At 41.8% G+C, this 15225-nt stretch overlaps 2 long non-coding RNA genes across 2 annotated transcripts in view; both read right to left on the bottom strand.

Moving 5' to 3' along the window:
* Nucleotides 1-1110: 1110 nt before the first annotated feature.
* LOC136369331 (uncharacterized) lies at nucleotides 1111-3103 on the bottom strand. The gene is made up of 3 exons (XR_010745013.1): nucleotides 3052-3103; nucleotides 2134-2244; nucleotides 1111-1854 (listed from the first exon to the last, which is right to left on the bottom strand). It is a non-coding gene; the product is annotated as an uncharacterized lncRNA (long non-coding RNA).
* An 11045-nt stretch (nucleotides 3104-14148) lies between these two features.
* Nucleotides 14149-15225, bottom strand: part of LOC136369328 (uncharacterized) — a 1734-nt gene continuing 657 nt past the window's right edge. The window contains exons 1-2 of the long non-coding RNA XR_010745010.1: nucleotides 15221-15225; nucleotides 14149-14738 (exon numbers count right to left, since the gene is read on the bottom strand). The exon at nucleotides 15221-15225 is cut by the window's right edge and continues 657 nt beyond it. This is a non-coding gene — a long non-coding RNA (uncharacterized lncRNA). The remainder of the gene's footprint in view (nucleotides 14739-15220) is intronic.

The following is a 15225-nucleotide window of genomic DNA, read 5'->3' as shown; positions in this document are numbered from 1 at the left end:
CACAGACAGGTCTGAGATTACCTTAAAAAAAATTATTGCCCAAACATCAATACCAAAGTCTTCTTGACACAGGGAGAAAAAAAAAATCAATGAAAACCAATTTATATCTACTGCAAATATAGAATATTGAGGTAGAAAGATGTCACTTACTTCTACATTTTCACCTGGGTGATCCATAATAAGCACTGTAAAGGTGAGTCCCTTGGGGAAAATAGAACCACACATGGGGAAAACAGTTCCCTTCAGCAGATATTCAGAATGCCAACACACAGACACCACAGTATCTCAGTCAGGAGCAGAAAAATGAAGTCAAAGGGCAGCACAGGGTTGTGTTAGGAACAGCCAGCAAAAAGTCTGTGACCAGAAGCTACTGATGCTCAGAGACAGTAATTACTGACTGATGCTCAACAGAGGAATAAATCTCTCTGCTGAGGACTGGGGTTCTTCAAAGCCCATCTTCTTCACCTCAATTTATTGTGCTAACTGTGGTTAATTTGATATCCTATTTTAATTTCAGTCTCAGAAAAGGAATGATGCACTAGACTGTATTCCAATCCCCCAATAAACAACCCCTCCTGTGATGAGGATCCAGAGCTTCTCCCCAGTGTTCTCCAGTGCCCTCTGTTCCAGGGCATCCTGTGGGGCAGCCCTGCTGCCATGGCAGCTCCTGTTTGGACAGTGAAGAACTGAACACTGGAGGAATGTGGAACAATTGGCCTGTAATTTTTACAGTTACTTCAGTCAGCAACACACAGTTCTTCATTGCCTGTTATTAAATCACTGAGTGAGGTGCAAAACTGGGACAAGCAATCACAGAATATCCTGAGCTGGAAGAGACCCACAGAGATCACCACAGCCCAACTCCTGGCCCGGCCCAGGACACCCCAACAATCCCACCCTGTGCATCCCTGAGAGCTTCCCCCACCTCTCCTGGAGCTCTGGCAGCCTTGGGGCTGTGCTCATTCCCTGAGAAACCTGTTCAGTGTCCAACAGTCTCCTGACCTCTGCAAGAACAATCTTTTCCTAATGTCCAACCCAAACCTCCCCTTAACATGTGGCTCAGAAAAAAAAAAACCAAACCAACCAAACAAAAAACCAACAAAAGAGAAAAGTTTGCTCAGTAGAAATCATGGAAAGCTAACATGAAGATAAGTATTTGTATATGTGCAATATGAGGCAGAATAGGCAAATGATAAAAGTTCTTAAAATCAGCATTCTGGAAGCTCATAATTTTAAGTTAAACCCTTAATATCCTATTTCTAATGCTCAATAGGCTTTAAATTTGTCACCAAAAATAGGTATTATTTGCCTAAGATCCCAGAATAACTTGACATAATAATCTGAATAGCTGGATCAGCTTTTTCCTCAGTGCTTTTATGCATGACTACAAGGTGAAAAGGTGTTTCATGTCACAGATCAATGTTTAGCCCACAGTTCAATCCCAAGCTTGCAGTGGTAGTTTCATTTCCTGGGCTTGCCACTGGTTCCCAACTTCACAGCACCTCCCTGGTGTGACTGAGAACAAACCACATGAAAGAAATGACAGGAATAAAAAACCCAATCAAAGACAGCAGCCTTGTGAGGGTGTATTTAGGCGAGTTCCTGTCTCCAGGTTACCACATGGACTCACTAAGTGTGTCAGAGGCTGTGGGGAGACAGGAAAAGGGGAGAGCAGCAGCAGCTGTGGGAGCTGGAACATGAGCCCTGGGCCCTGTTCCACCCCAGAGCCAGTTACCCTGGATAGCCCTGCACAGCCTCGGGATGGGGCCTGACAGGAACACTGTGCACACTCACTACAGCACTTCTAGACTCCCATCACAGATCCTCTTCTGGCTACAGCTTTGGGAAGCTATCCTAAAAAAAGAAGGAAAAGTACCTTATTGCTGTATTTCCTATATTTATTTATAATTCATCAATCTTGAAATGAAGCTACGCAAATCTTTATCATATGATCAGACTTTTTAAAAATGCTGATTTCAGACTATTTTAGATATAGGGAGACAACAGCTACATGAATTACAGGAGCAGCTGGTTTTTTTCTACACATTCACAAAACATAACTGCAGCTGTCTTCATTTATAGCAAAGTTCCCAACCAAAGCAACCTGGTGAGGGATTTTTGCTCAAATCTTACCCAAGCTTGTATCTGCAAGCCCACACAACACACTGACTCAGGATGTTATAGACAATAATCATTTTCACTTATGAGAATCATCGACTGCCACCTGTACTTTCATCTGCCCTTCTGGAAAACAAAAGGAAAGACAAGTCACTGGGATATATTAAATATGTTACAGTCTATTATCTCCAAGTACTTTTATCTAATTTGGGATTTAAACCAGCACAAGAATTATCAGAGCTGCTCTGTAGAGACTCACTTTAAGTCATCCCAGATCAACAGCTGAATCACAAGCTAAACACTATTGTACCACACTCAAAGCCAGGTCGAGTTTATCCTGTGATGGATTTTTTAAATTCCATAACATCCTACTACAAAGGGATTTTATTTTTTTGCCACTGAAGATAGCACTTCTTGTCTTGGTGTTACTGTGTTCATTTGAAAAATAGGTCATGTCAAAAACTGTTTTGAAATGATTATTTAAACAAAGCTTACAAACACTGATGAAATTCTTCTGCCGAAATGTCTTCTGATGTCTACACCAAGGCTGACCAACCAAAGGAGCATACAGGAAGGAAAGAAATTTGTGCGGAGAACCAGGAAGAGCAACGATGAGATTTAACAGATATTTCAAGGATGTGGAGATGAAGAACAGGAATACACACTAATTTCAAAAAATAATAGCCTACCTTGAAAAACAATTACGTCTTTAGTTAGTTTTAAAATATCTAATCCCAACATTTTTTAGGAAAGCACATGCAGTTTGACACTTAACCTGACTGAAGCCAAAGACCTAATGTAACTAAGTTAAACATATGCCATACAAGAGACCCCAATTTTTCACTGTCTCTACTCACTGCATACACACTTCCCAAAGTATTTTTGCTACTATAGACAGCAGATATTTACAAATACACATCAGTAACCACACACCAAAGATAACAACACAGTGTCTGTGGTCATCTCACTTCAGACCATATCCTGTCTTAAAGCCAGAGAAAGAAAGGGTTTTGTGATACATCTTAAAACATCTCCACATGCACACACTGTTACTTAGCATGGACAAAGCTATTTAAATCAGAAATTGTCTGCAGCTGTATTAAGTTGCCCCAATTAATGCATTTTATGTTCCCATACTGACAGGTCACATATCCTGAAAGCCATGGATCAGCGCTTTGACTACTACAATAAAAGTAAAAAAGAAAAATGGAAAACAGCAATGGAAGATGAAACCATTCTGGATCCTGTTTTGTGAAAGAACATTACAAATCTCTATAAAATACCCAGGTTCTCAGAAGGCCAAGGCTCTGAGTAACCTGATCCAAACCTGAAGTCAGCCCTGCTTGGAGCAGGGTGGATGAGGTGACCTTCAGAGGTCCCTTTCAATCCAAGCTAGTTTAAGATTTCATAAAATAAACTGGAGAGTGGGGCTGTGTGGACACACACGCACACAAACACTTGCCCTCTTTATCTCTAGATACCCTGGGCAGTCTCTGGATACAGCTCCACTGAACACTGCATACAGAACATGATTACACACAGCACTGAGTACAGCAGATTGATTTTGGCTTCTTAAGTACAAGTCAGCTTTACATTTCTGCACAAGAACTACAGAAAGAAGTATTGCTCTGCGACCTAAGTGAGGTGGTGAATATGTAACTTCTCACACTTATCAGCTCCACCTGATCTCAGAGGTGTCCAGTTTATCTGCTGAATCCTCAGCACTGTGAAACCACAATCCTCACTGCCAGGCTCTGAGTGCTGCAGTGGTGAGGAATCTCTGGAATTATAAATGAAATTAATCGCTTCTGCTGAGACAGGGGAAAAGAGAGGAAGCAGGCTTGTCCTGGCACAGGACACCCAAACCACAAACAGGGCTCAGGTTCACCACTCCTCTCTGACCCACATTTCATTTACACATCAGACTGAAACTCCACTTCTCCTACCTCTGGAATTCCTCCTTTGATGAATTCTCCTTCCTTCTATCCACTGATCAGTATTTTCAGCAGTGACTCATGAGAACATGCTTAACATGACACACAGCTGGAACTTGTTTGGGGTGTCGATTTAGAAGCTCACAAGACTCCTCACTAACAGGCACAGCACATGTAAGCCATTGCAAAGGAAGTAACAAGAATCATCACAGTGATGACAGTATTTCATACTATTAAATCAGACAAATGATCATGGCTTATAAAAGTGGTATTTCATATTTCAATTTTACCACAAGATAAAACCCATGAAGATCTACTAAGCCTAAAGAATTCAGATTAAAAACAGGTTCTTGCACCCCTGTTATATTCTTGAATAGTGTGCCTTGGTGCAGCATTCCTCTTGACTGTCTGATCAAGCTTTACAGACTTGTAAGCATTGGGAGAAAGAAAAGAGGCAGAGAACTAGAAAGCAATTTAAAATGGCAAGAAAACAGGGCATGGAAACACTGTTTCTTTGTGTTTCTCTATGCCAGTACCTCACCTCAGCTCTACTCCCCTCTCCTGCGGGTCTGGGATATCTGCAAAACTCCTGATTTCACCAAGAAATCTCTAAGAGCTATTTTAAACAGTTTTTCCTCCTGTTTTGTAGGAGTTTTTAACTACAAAAGTAAATCACAATACAGGCCAGATTACCCTTCCCCAGCAAGACATACAAAGTTTTCAGGTGATACTACATTATGTGAGCTAAGAGCATAATTGGAGTTATTGTGATTTTAGAAAAGAGCTTCTTATGAAGGCAAAGTCATGGAAGATCAAATAAGTACCATGCAAACCAGTGCATTGTAACTTCAAATCTTTAACTAATGATTTGAAATTTAAGTTCAACACAGAACAGCCCTTATTGGGATGAAGTTTCCCAGTTTATGTGTGTAAATATTCACATTGCAAAAGATTTGACAGATCCACAGTTCTAAGGAAACCCACTGATGCAGTAAGTTCACTTTACAAACACAAAATAAAACTAAAATTTGGTGGGTTTATAGCTACTATTTGCCTTTCACTATGAATCTCTACAGAAAATCTTCTCATTTAACATTACAGGTTTATGCCCTGAATACTATTCAGTATTGCCAACAACACAACTTATAATTCTGCTTTAAGAATTCTCCTAAATGTACATTTTTGATGCACCATTGGAATAAGAGGGTAAGCCATTCTTATGGGTTTAGTTCTGACATCTGAACATAGTCAAATTCCACATTTCCCACAGACCCACAGGAGCAGAAAGCCTTACTTGGCTATTTTGACTAAAGCAGAGCCACTGCTTATCATACCCATCAGAAGAATCTTGATTCAGAATCATTTCCATTCACCACTCTGCTAACTTTACTGGAAAATAACAATAATATTCTGCTCTACAGAAGTCTGATATTAAAAGCATATGCTCATATAGCAACCCAAATATATCATCTGTCACACTGTAATAGTACAAAAGGAAATGTTTAGAAGTCTACTTTCTCTTGATTTTTCTTCAGCATGAAGTGCCAATGTAATGGGAGGTTTGAAGCCTTAGGAAGGGATGAATTGTACTATATTCCTGTACTATGAACAAGGATAATAATTTTACCAGTAATTTACATACCGAGTGCAACTGAACAGATCAGGCAATATTATCCTACTTGCATAACAGTAAGTCATTAAATAATATAAATATTTGCAGTGTGCATTTAAAAAGGCACAAGAACGAGGTTGAACTGGCTGAGAATATGGAGCAGTTGTGGATTCTTCTGATCTTGAAGACTTTGGAGGAAATTGTAAGGGAAGGCAGAGTCCCCTTCTCAGTGTAATGATACCAACAATTGAGAACTGAGAGCACTGGAAGATACTTCACAGAGAATAAGTGTCACCAGTCACACTTGTTCTCTGAGCCAAACTGAGTTATTTACATGAATCAATGTTTGGTAGTCAAAGAAAAATCTGAAAGGTACAGAGCACAGAGAACACAAATAACAGAGGAAGTGGCATTTTCATTTTGAGAAAGTCTCAAAAAACTGCCTTCTCAACTTTTTTTTTTTTTTTAAGATCTATTTGTGCAACATTTAGAGAAAACTCTATTGTTCATAATGCAACATTGAATTCGGATACTTCCGAAGCATCAAGACAATATTTAAGAGCAACAGCAGTTCCTTAGAGCCAGTGAAGTAGCTCATTTAAAAAACTGAATGCAGGGTATAATGATCTAATTAGGGGAATTTCTCCCCACAGAGAGGCTGTTCTGGTGTAAGTTGGTGGGAAAGCCCAGCTGGCTTGAGTACTGTAAGATCAAGACCTGAAAGCTCATGCAAGCGTGCGGTTAAAGAAAAAAAAAGATAAAATCAGAAAACTGGAAGTTTCTGTGCCTCTGACAACCATTCACTGAATAACCTGAATGCTGCACCAACCTCAGCCTCTCAGCCCAAAACCTTGCCAGGATTACTCACACTCCCTAACTACAAAACATTCAGAACCGCCAACAGCGTTCTGCAGAACTTCAGTTACTGAGAGTACCGCACTTATTTCATCTCTGTTACACAAGAAAATAATTAAGATGCATCACAGATCAGCTTTTGGACTATCAAAAGCCAAAGCAAGATATCAAATGATTCAATCACAAAGGATTTTAGATAAGCACCAGAGGGGCTGATCTCAATTACTCATTTTTTTGAAGGCACCAACACAATGCAATCTACAGTCCAGTATTTTTACCCGTCAGTTTTCAGGGCATCAATCAACTGCACAAATGCTTTCCAGTATATGGGAAATGTTAAATTTGTCCCCTAAAGAGAAGCATTCCAAGAAACATATTCAGAAGGAAGCACACTTGATGCTGCAACTGATACTACAATATTGTCTCTATCTTAAAACCCTTCTGAGTTTTTAATAAAATGTAAGGAACACAGTCATTAAGATAACCTACAAAAAATTATCGAATTCTGACTAAGGTTAACAATACCATGAGCACTTCGGCTTTCCTTTTTTGTTGCCCTCTCAGAGAACCCTGTACAGACTCTCCCAGGTAAATAATCCACTCCACACACTTTATTAACATTAACATAACACAATAAAACTTTGGGTAATTAAGTTTAATGCGCTATCAACACAACATGGAATTTCACACAACTTACAGTAATTCTTTACAGTTCACAATAACCTCACAGCAAAATCAAAATGGAGTAAAAAACTGTCCCTCTATTGTTACGCAAGAGCTTCATTTTCTTCTTGCTGCTCACCCTGGAAAGCAACACAATAATAACAGTTACAATATGGCATTCAAATACCTGAACATTAAATAAGTCTAGGGAAGTGCATTGCCTTAATACAGTCTTCTAACTCGGAAATAAGAGGAAATATCACAGTAAGTGCATTTGTGCTTTTCTACGTGCAATACACATAAAGAGACCAACATCTCATACTTTATGATAGATAAACAGAGATTTCACTGTAGTGAAATACAGACCAACATTCAGCATTACAGTTAATTATTTGTCTGAGACTAACCATTCAACTGTCTGTAAGGAAAAGCTGTGTTACAGTCCCTTTGAAGTCATATTAGTGAAACCACCACAGACTGTGGTTTGTCAGGGCTGAGGGGTGCTTGTTTTTGGTTTAGCGTTTCTTTTTCTTTCTTTAATTAAAAACAAACTACGAACACTAAAGATCAAAAACAGTACATGCACAATCTTTTAGGCTAATTAAAAATTGCAACTATTCAAAACAAGGCACTGAAAATTGATTTGTCTGGAGAGCACTGTCCTACCAAGCAGGTTATATTTATCAGGCTTTTTTTTTTTTTTTTTCTCCCTTTTTCTTTGAAATTTAACTTTTACTTTCCTGCTTGCTAAGAAACTCCTCAGCTGCTCACCTTTGTCATGGTAAGCCTTCAGCATTAACAGCTTGCTGGACCTTCCCTGGAGATAGTTTATTTGCTTTCCAAGGGAACTGCACTTTACAACTGCCCTGTCTGGACAGTAATCACTCGGCTTTTCAGAGAAAATGTTACTCAAGATGAAGACAAGTTCTGCAATACAGAGTCTTGCAAAGTCCCACAGCTATAAGGAAAGCTGTGTAGTAAAAATCATTACAAAAGGTGCTGCCAGTGCCCAACAAAGCTGGGGTTTCCCAGCTCAATGTTACTGACTGACACCAGCTCATGCTACTGCACACTGCAGTCTTCCTTGCTGAACTGCTGTGACACTTCTGGGTGTCAATCTATTTTGCATTTGTATTCTGTTTCATTTTTACTGAATTGAGGGGGGAAAAAGATACAGTCCATAATCAAATCCCAAAAAAGTCAGTTCATAGAATCATGGAATGGTTTGGGTTGAAGGGGACCTTAAAGATCATCTTATTCCAACCCCCTGGCACAGGCAGTTCTATCATGAGAATCTGTCTTATTAACACAGATAAAGGAATTTTTGAATCCCTATAATTCAACTTCTACAACAGTAAAAGAATCTCAGATTTCCCAAAGCTTCCTCAAAAAAAACCCATTCAACTTCTTTGACTCATTACTTTTCAATGTTAGAACAAATAACATGTATTTTAAAAATTTTGTTTATTATCTGCTTTGACAGCTTTGTAATTGTTACATGTAAACTGGAAAAATTAATTTTAAATTAGCTTGGTTAAATTCCAAATGTCAAAGTTAGAAGCTAATAGCAGAAGAAGCATTGGATAAGGACTGATTGTCTTCAGAAACTTTACTGGATGTGGGTTGGTAACCCCTCCATTTGGCTTTGCCTTGCTAATGCCCCTTGAATTTCTGTACATTCTTTCTTTCCTGTTGTATCAACCTGCCAACTCCTCACAATAGTCACAACTCAAAAAGCCATTCCATTTCACCTGGCACGAATCTTGAAGTCACTTGATTCCCTCACTGTTTCCCCATCAACTTCATTCCCTACAACTGCTGAAAGCCAACATCATCAGGCTCCACCAAGCCAGAAACCAAACATTAAGCCACCAGTGAAGCTGAATTTAAGTGCTCTTCCTCCACTGTCTTTGATGTGTGCTGTTCCTTAATAGCTAGTCTTTAGCCAACCTAAAACTAGACTCAAGAGTAAAAAGCCTAGAATACAACAGCTGCCTCATGATTATTAATTCTGAATGTGCTCATAAAGCACCTATAATAAGGCCTTGCTCTTTCCTGACCCTTACAGGCACAGGATGGAAAGACATATTTGGTAAAGCCCAAAACAACAACAGGAAAAGCTGAGAGCCAAGAGGCTGGAAAGCAGGAAACACTCGCCTGCATCACCTCCCTTCAATAGGAAGTGCAGTACCACACCTTTGAAAACAAGAAATATTCATTACCATAAGCACTGCTCCTTTCTGAAGACAACTGACTGTTTTCTATTTGCCCAGATCTCTAAAAACACTGACTTAGCAACTGAGTTTGGTCTTCCTTTCAAGATGCAAGTTTGGCTACCAACAGGACTTTGGGCAAGTGACTTGAGCCCTGTATGGACATCCCACTGTGTACATGCCTGATCATTTTTCCAGCATTTTATGTACTTGGTGGGATTTAGAACCTTCACACTGATATCATGAGACTGCTCCAAAGCCTCACTGCCTCACGTTCTAGGGCAACAAAGTTGTTTTTGTACCAAACAATTTTTCACAATATTTCTTGCATCTCAGAAGGCTGAAGTAAGCAACCAACTAAACACAAACCCTCTGTCTCACCTGTATCAAATCAGTCCCAGGAATTCGGTTACTGCTATGCTCCAAACTAAAATTATAGTGCCAGAGAAAAATGCTCTTCTGAAGAATATACTTGAACTTTTCAGCTTCACTGGTATTTATCTGTTCCAGGCCTAGCTTCCCAGGATTCTTCTCTGCCATAGAACTGCTTTCTGAACCCCAACTTGTTCACCTACTAAAATCAAAAGTAAGAACAATTAGGAAAGTCACAAGGAAAACCACAGTGGATGAGAATCAGACAAACATGGTACCTGACATGCTTCACCACAGTGGTGAGGGGTTTGGACACATCATGCAATGCCAATGCAATGTCCTATGGCCTCTGTGTCTCCCTGTGCACATTAAAAGATACAGTTTTTTAAAGGTCAGAAAACTAAGACACGGATGAATTATTCAGTAAGACTGTTGTGGATAAGCAAAACCTAAAGAAAAAGTAATGGACAAGCATACCTATTGGAGGCTCCTCTGATCTCAGCTGGGAATGGCCCAGTGACTGAAGACACTGCAGTAGCAGACACCAGCAGTCCGTGGTGGGGCGGCCTCGCTGAGCACGGCACTATTTTTACATAGTTTAACACATCACCCAGTGTGCAACATCACGGGGTCAACAATGAAACATCTTCCTTTTGAGAAGGCTTAAAGCATATGCAGTCACACTTGCCTGGACACTGCACTACTGTAAAAGCCTAACTGCTGATGGGACACAAGTACTTGCTATTATTTACTTGTTCACTCATGCACCCTGAACACAATTAAGGAAGGCTGTCACTGGGTTTGCTGCTTGAACTCTTAGCTATTTTACAACTTTTCCAACATCTCTTTCAGATTCTTGCCTTGGAAGGACTGGATCATCGATTATGTACCAAGATGTTTTTAGATAATGAAGCAGAGCATGAATGGTATGAGTTTCTAATAAAGGAAATTAAATGTGATAATAAAATCAATTCAAAATACTTTCAAATGAGAAACATGCAAAAAACCACAGCATCACTAACGTGTCATTGGTCCTTGTCAACGTGCAGTCCCCCGGCACCGCTCGCTCCTCTTTCACAGTTACAGTTCTCACATCTCCAAATCCAGAACAAGCAGATTCTTTAGGCAGCTGGTCATGATTGTCATACCTGCAAATACAACCCAAGCTGTTAACTGAAACACTCCTGCAAAAAGGTTCTGCCTCTGTTTCATCTGCAGCAGTGTCATGTGCTCAACTACACAAACAAGAAAACAGAGACTGGAATTGTCTACAAAAGATATTAAAAATCTTCAATTTAACTAAAATTGGCTGTATATTTTCCTTTTTATATATAACTTTTAGCTCATTATTTTTAAACATCAGCTGCTGTCTTTGGTGGCACCAAGGAAAATATTTAATCCACCCTTCCCAAGTAAGTAGAGGACAGTACTAACGTTCCATCTGCTGCTATTAAGGGAGTGCTGCCTGACAATGTCCTTTCTTCCTTCCCAGTGATCCTTCTCACACCCTCAGAGAGGGGACAGAGCGGAGCTTTTGCCAACAGGTCGTAGCTGTCATACCTAGAAAGACAAGACACAGCTGGCATCAACATTCAGAATTATTTACTTGGTATTGGCAAACAAAGGAGTTATTGTGACAATCTACTCACATGTCCAGTAAAAATCCTGCAACTTCTGCGTCGTTTCTGAAATCCAACTTTTCCTTAAGTGTCAGCCACCGGTCGATGTGATTTCCCACATAAATCCTTGTTTTCCCCCTTCTCCTATCAAGACTTTGCTTTCTCTTTTTCTTTTCCAGAAAAGACAACACTGGGGGCCTTCCACACCTCTTCGCTGGCAGGGACATGATGAGGCTGGAAATAAAGGAGAGGCTTTACTGAGAGGCAGCTCAGAACAACAGGTGGTGCCTCAGCGTCCCGAGGCAGCACAGCGAGCACCGATGGCCGAACACCTTTGGCTCCAAGCAAGTCAAGCACCCGCTGCAGCTCCGCACCGATGGCTCCCGACCCGCGCCCACCCGCTCGGCTCTTCCCTCCCCGGCGTGTCTCCGCGGCAGCCGCGGCTGAGAACGGAGCCGCCTCCAGAGGGAACAGGGTGAAGGACAGCGGGACAGCCCCTCACAGCGCTCCGGAGGGGAGAGAAGGGCCCACTCCCGCCTCACGCCGCTCCTGAGGGGATGGAATGGGAGGTGAGGTGAGAGAAGAATCCCGCCTCACGCCGCTCCTGAGGGAAGGGAAGGGGCCATTCCCACCTCACGCCGCTCCGGAGGGAAGGGAAGGGGCCATTCCCGCCTCACGCCGCTCCTGAGGGGATGGAATGGGAGATGAGGGAAGGGGAGGTGAGAGAACATTCCCGCCTCACGCCGCTCCTGAGGGGAAGGAAGGGACCATTCCGGCCTCACGCCACGCCTGAGGGGGGCCAATTCCCGCCTCACTCCTGAGGGGAGAGGAGGGCCCATTCCCGCCTCACGCCACCCCTGAGGGGGGCCAATTCCCGCCTCACTCCTGAGGGGAGAGGAAGGCCCATTCCCGCCTCACGCCGCTCCTGGGACAGACACGCACACAGACACGCACACTCCCGCCTCAAGCCACCCCTGAGGGGACACCAGCCCCTCTCGCCGCTCCTGAGGGACGACAAGCGCACCTCACAGCCCCGGACAGGGGACAAGCCCTCAGAGCGCCTCTGCGGGGTACGCCGGTTCCCCGACACCGTGTCCCGCTGTCCCCGGCGGGGCGGTCTGTCTGTCCGTCGGTCTGTCTGTCTGTCTGTCTGTCTGTCCGTCGGTCGGCCCCTCGCCCGCGGCCCCGCAGTGACCGAGGTAAACACGGCACATGTGACCGGCGGCGCGCGCTGATGGCGCGGGGACACGTCAGCGCCGGGAGCGGCCCGGCTTTAAGGGAAAAGGCCGGGAAAAAAATAGTGTTATAAATGCGTGTTATATAGTTGGGTTTTCGCAAGTATTAGCATGAATACTATGTGTGTGATAGTACGGTATTATGCTTTATTAATAGGATTTAGAAAGGTAATGAGTGTATGTGGGTTTTTTTTGATTGTACCAAAGAGTTAACAGTAAAAGATGGTTTGGTTGATTTGGTTTTGTTGTGGGGATTTTTTGGTTGGTTGTTTTTTTGGGTTTTTTTTTTTGTTTGTTTGTTTGTTTGTTTGTTTGGGTTTTTTGGGTGTTTTTTTGTTTTGGTTTTTTTGGGGTGTTTTTTTTTTTCTGTTTTTTTCTCTCTAAGCCAGAAGGTATGGGGGGCTCAATTTTAAAGCTGTTGATGTATAGTTGCCATTTTTCTGAGTTTTTTTTATTTTTCTTTTCATCTCATTAGGATCTGCCAGCCAGTGTTTATTTCAGCTGCTTGAGCTGATCGTGTCTGTGTGACATGCACAGTACAGGAATGCTTTCAATCTCACCGATATTTGTATTAATGTAGGTTTTACCACCTGGACATCCCTGTCAGCAGGGTGAATATTTTGCCCCTCAGCAGTTTCACACAGGTCCCGAAATGAGCAGCATTCCTGGTACATGGAGTTGTGTCTTACAAAGCAGCAGCTGCTGCTCAGGAATGAAATTCCAGAGCCCATTCCCCAGGCCCCAAAGGCTGGGGTTTGTTCTCTGCAGCAGTGCACAGACGTGGGACTGAGGGCACCAGGTGCAGAAGCTGCCTTCTCCCCTCCCAGCCCCAAGTGTGGCCACGCAGGAAGGAATTCCAGGGGTTTTTATATATTTACATATATATTTACACATATAGAGGTTTGTGTGGCACTAACAGCCACATGACTCACTCTCTCCCCTTCCATCAATTGACAATCCTGGCTGTACTATCACCTCTCTGCTGGTGAATATTTCACTGTGCTTCAGTAGTTTCCAGAGCAAACATCCTGTTTAGCTCCCAGCTGTAAGCATGGCAATACTGCACCTTACAAACCCCAGAAGACTTCAGTTAACCCAGGAACATGTCTAAGCACCCCATTTAGCTTGTGTTTTATGAGTGTTTGTGAGAGGGGATTAAAAACTGCTCCCTGGAAATGCCAGTGCAAACTTCTTGATGCAGTAGTTAATGTATCTGTGTGATGGGATAAAACCCTCGCAGAGACCAAGGTGATCTAGGCAAGGATCCTGTTTCCAGAAGGCATGAGAAGCTCAGCCCTTCCACTGGATGTTCTCTCAGATTCCAGTTATCTGTGATTTAAGGACTTGGAAGATGAGGGTGACTCCAAACCATTTCATTTAGAACGTGTGGGAAGACTTATACCTCAGGAACAGAATCTCTTTTAGACCCCTCTTAATATTTTGGACTTCATAATGTGCTACTTTAGGGAGTCATTACTTTGCTTTTTGCATTTGTTACATAATTGTTATTTCTAGATAAAAAGGGAGTTATGACGCTGGCACAAAGCCATTTATTTCCACATTCCAGTGCAATACTGACACCTCATTAAAAGACACAGCAGAACAGTGACATGAATCAGCCCCCAAAAGACCATCTCTCATCTTGTAACCAGTCTGTTTCTAACCCCAAAAAGCATCAAAGCAACTATTTAATAAATAGAAATAAGAATAAAGCTGAAAACTGAAAACCACAGGGTTTATCACCACAAGATTCATTCCAGCAGGACACTTTGCTTGCGTTGGCTCCTTAGTGCTTTCAGAACACCTCAAATTGTTAAGAACAGAATAGAAAAGATAAATTGACATTCAGTTAAAGGGGAGCACACTCATTTCCAAACTGAGCTCCTGGTCATTTGGGCCTTCATGATACAACACAGGAGCCACTTTATTCTAAGAGATTTTAAGGAAATTAAAATCAAGACCTGCACTCTGACTGCACCTTGAGCAGTGTAATCCAAGTAATACCAAAGTAGAATTCCTCACATTTATTGTTCGCTGCTGAGGTTGGATGATTCATCACATTTAAATTCTTTCACATGAGCTTCCTAACTTCCTTCTTTTATCTGTTATCATCCTATCTGAAAAGAATTAATAACTTTTATCTGAAAAAGAAACTGAATTATGCTGTGTGGTACCTAACATGCAATAAAACATGCAGAAAACATGAAGTAAAAAAAGAAAAAGTCAATCAAACTAAGAAGCTGAAGCATTTTTACTACAGAAAAATGGCATCTCTAACAATATATTTGTTTCAGGTTTCCTATTTTTGCTTTCTCCCCCTCACCATCTGTCTTTGGCTTTTTTCTCTCAAAAAGCATCCACCTCATTTAGCTTCACTCACCCCATCACAGGATTCAGGCTGAATTAAAACAAAATCCCCAATGCCAAAGCCAAAAAAACACTACCTCTTCATAAAAGACCTTCCAAAAATAACTCTCCTTTTTCTTACAGTAGCTGTAGATCTTGAAGAGAAGCAGTCCATCTCGATTCAGTGCTTTCCTACACACCCTCTAGGCAAAGGAACTCGAGCTTTTTGGGCCCTGGTAGGTCTGGGTTGTACCTGTG

This window comes from Sylvia atricapilla, chromosome 18 (assembly GCF_009819655.1).
Source record: "Sylvia atricapilla isolate bSylAtr1 chromosome 18, bSylAtr1.pri, whole genome shotgun sequence".
Taxonomy (NCBI): domain Eukaryota; kingdom Metazoa; phylum Chordata; class Aves; order Passeriformes; family Sylviidae; genus Sylvia; species Sylvia atricapilla.
Note: the sequence above shows the minus strand (reverse complement) of the source record. Positions and strands in the feature narration are given on the sequence as shown.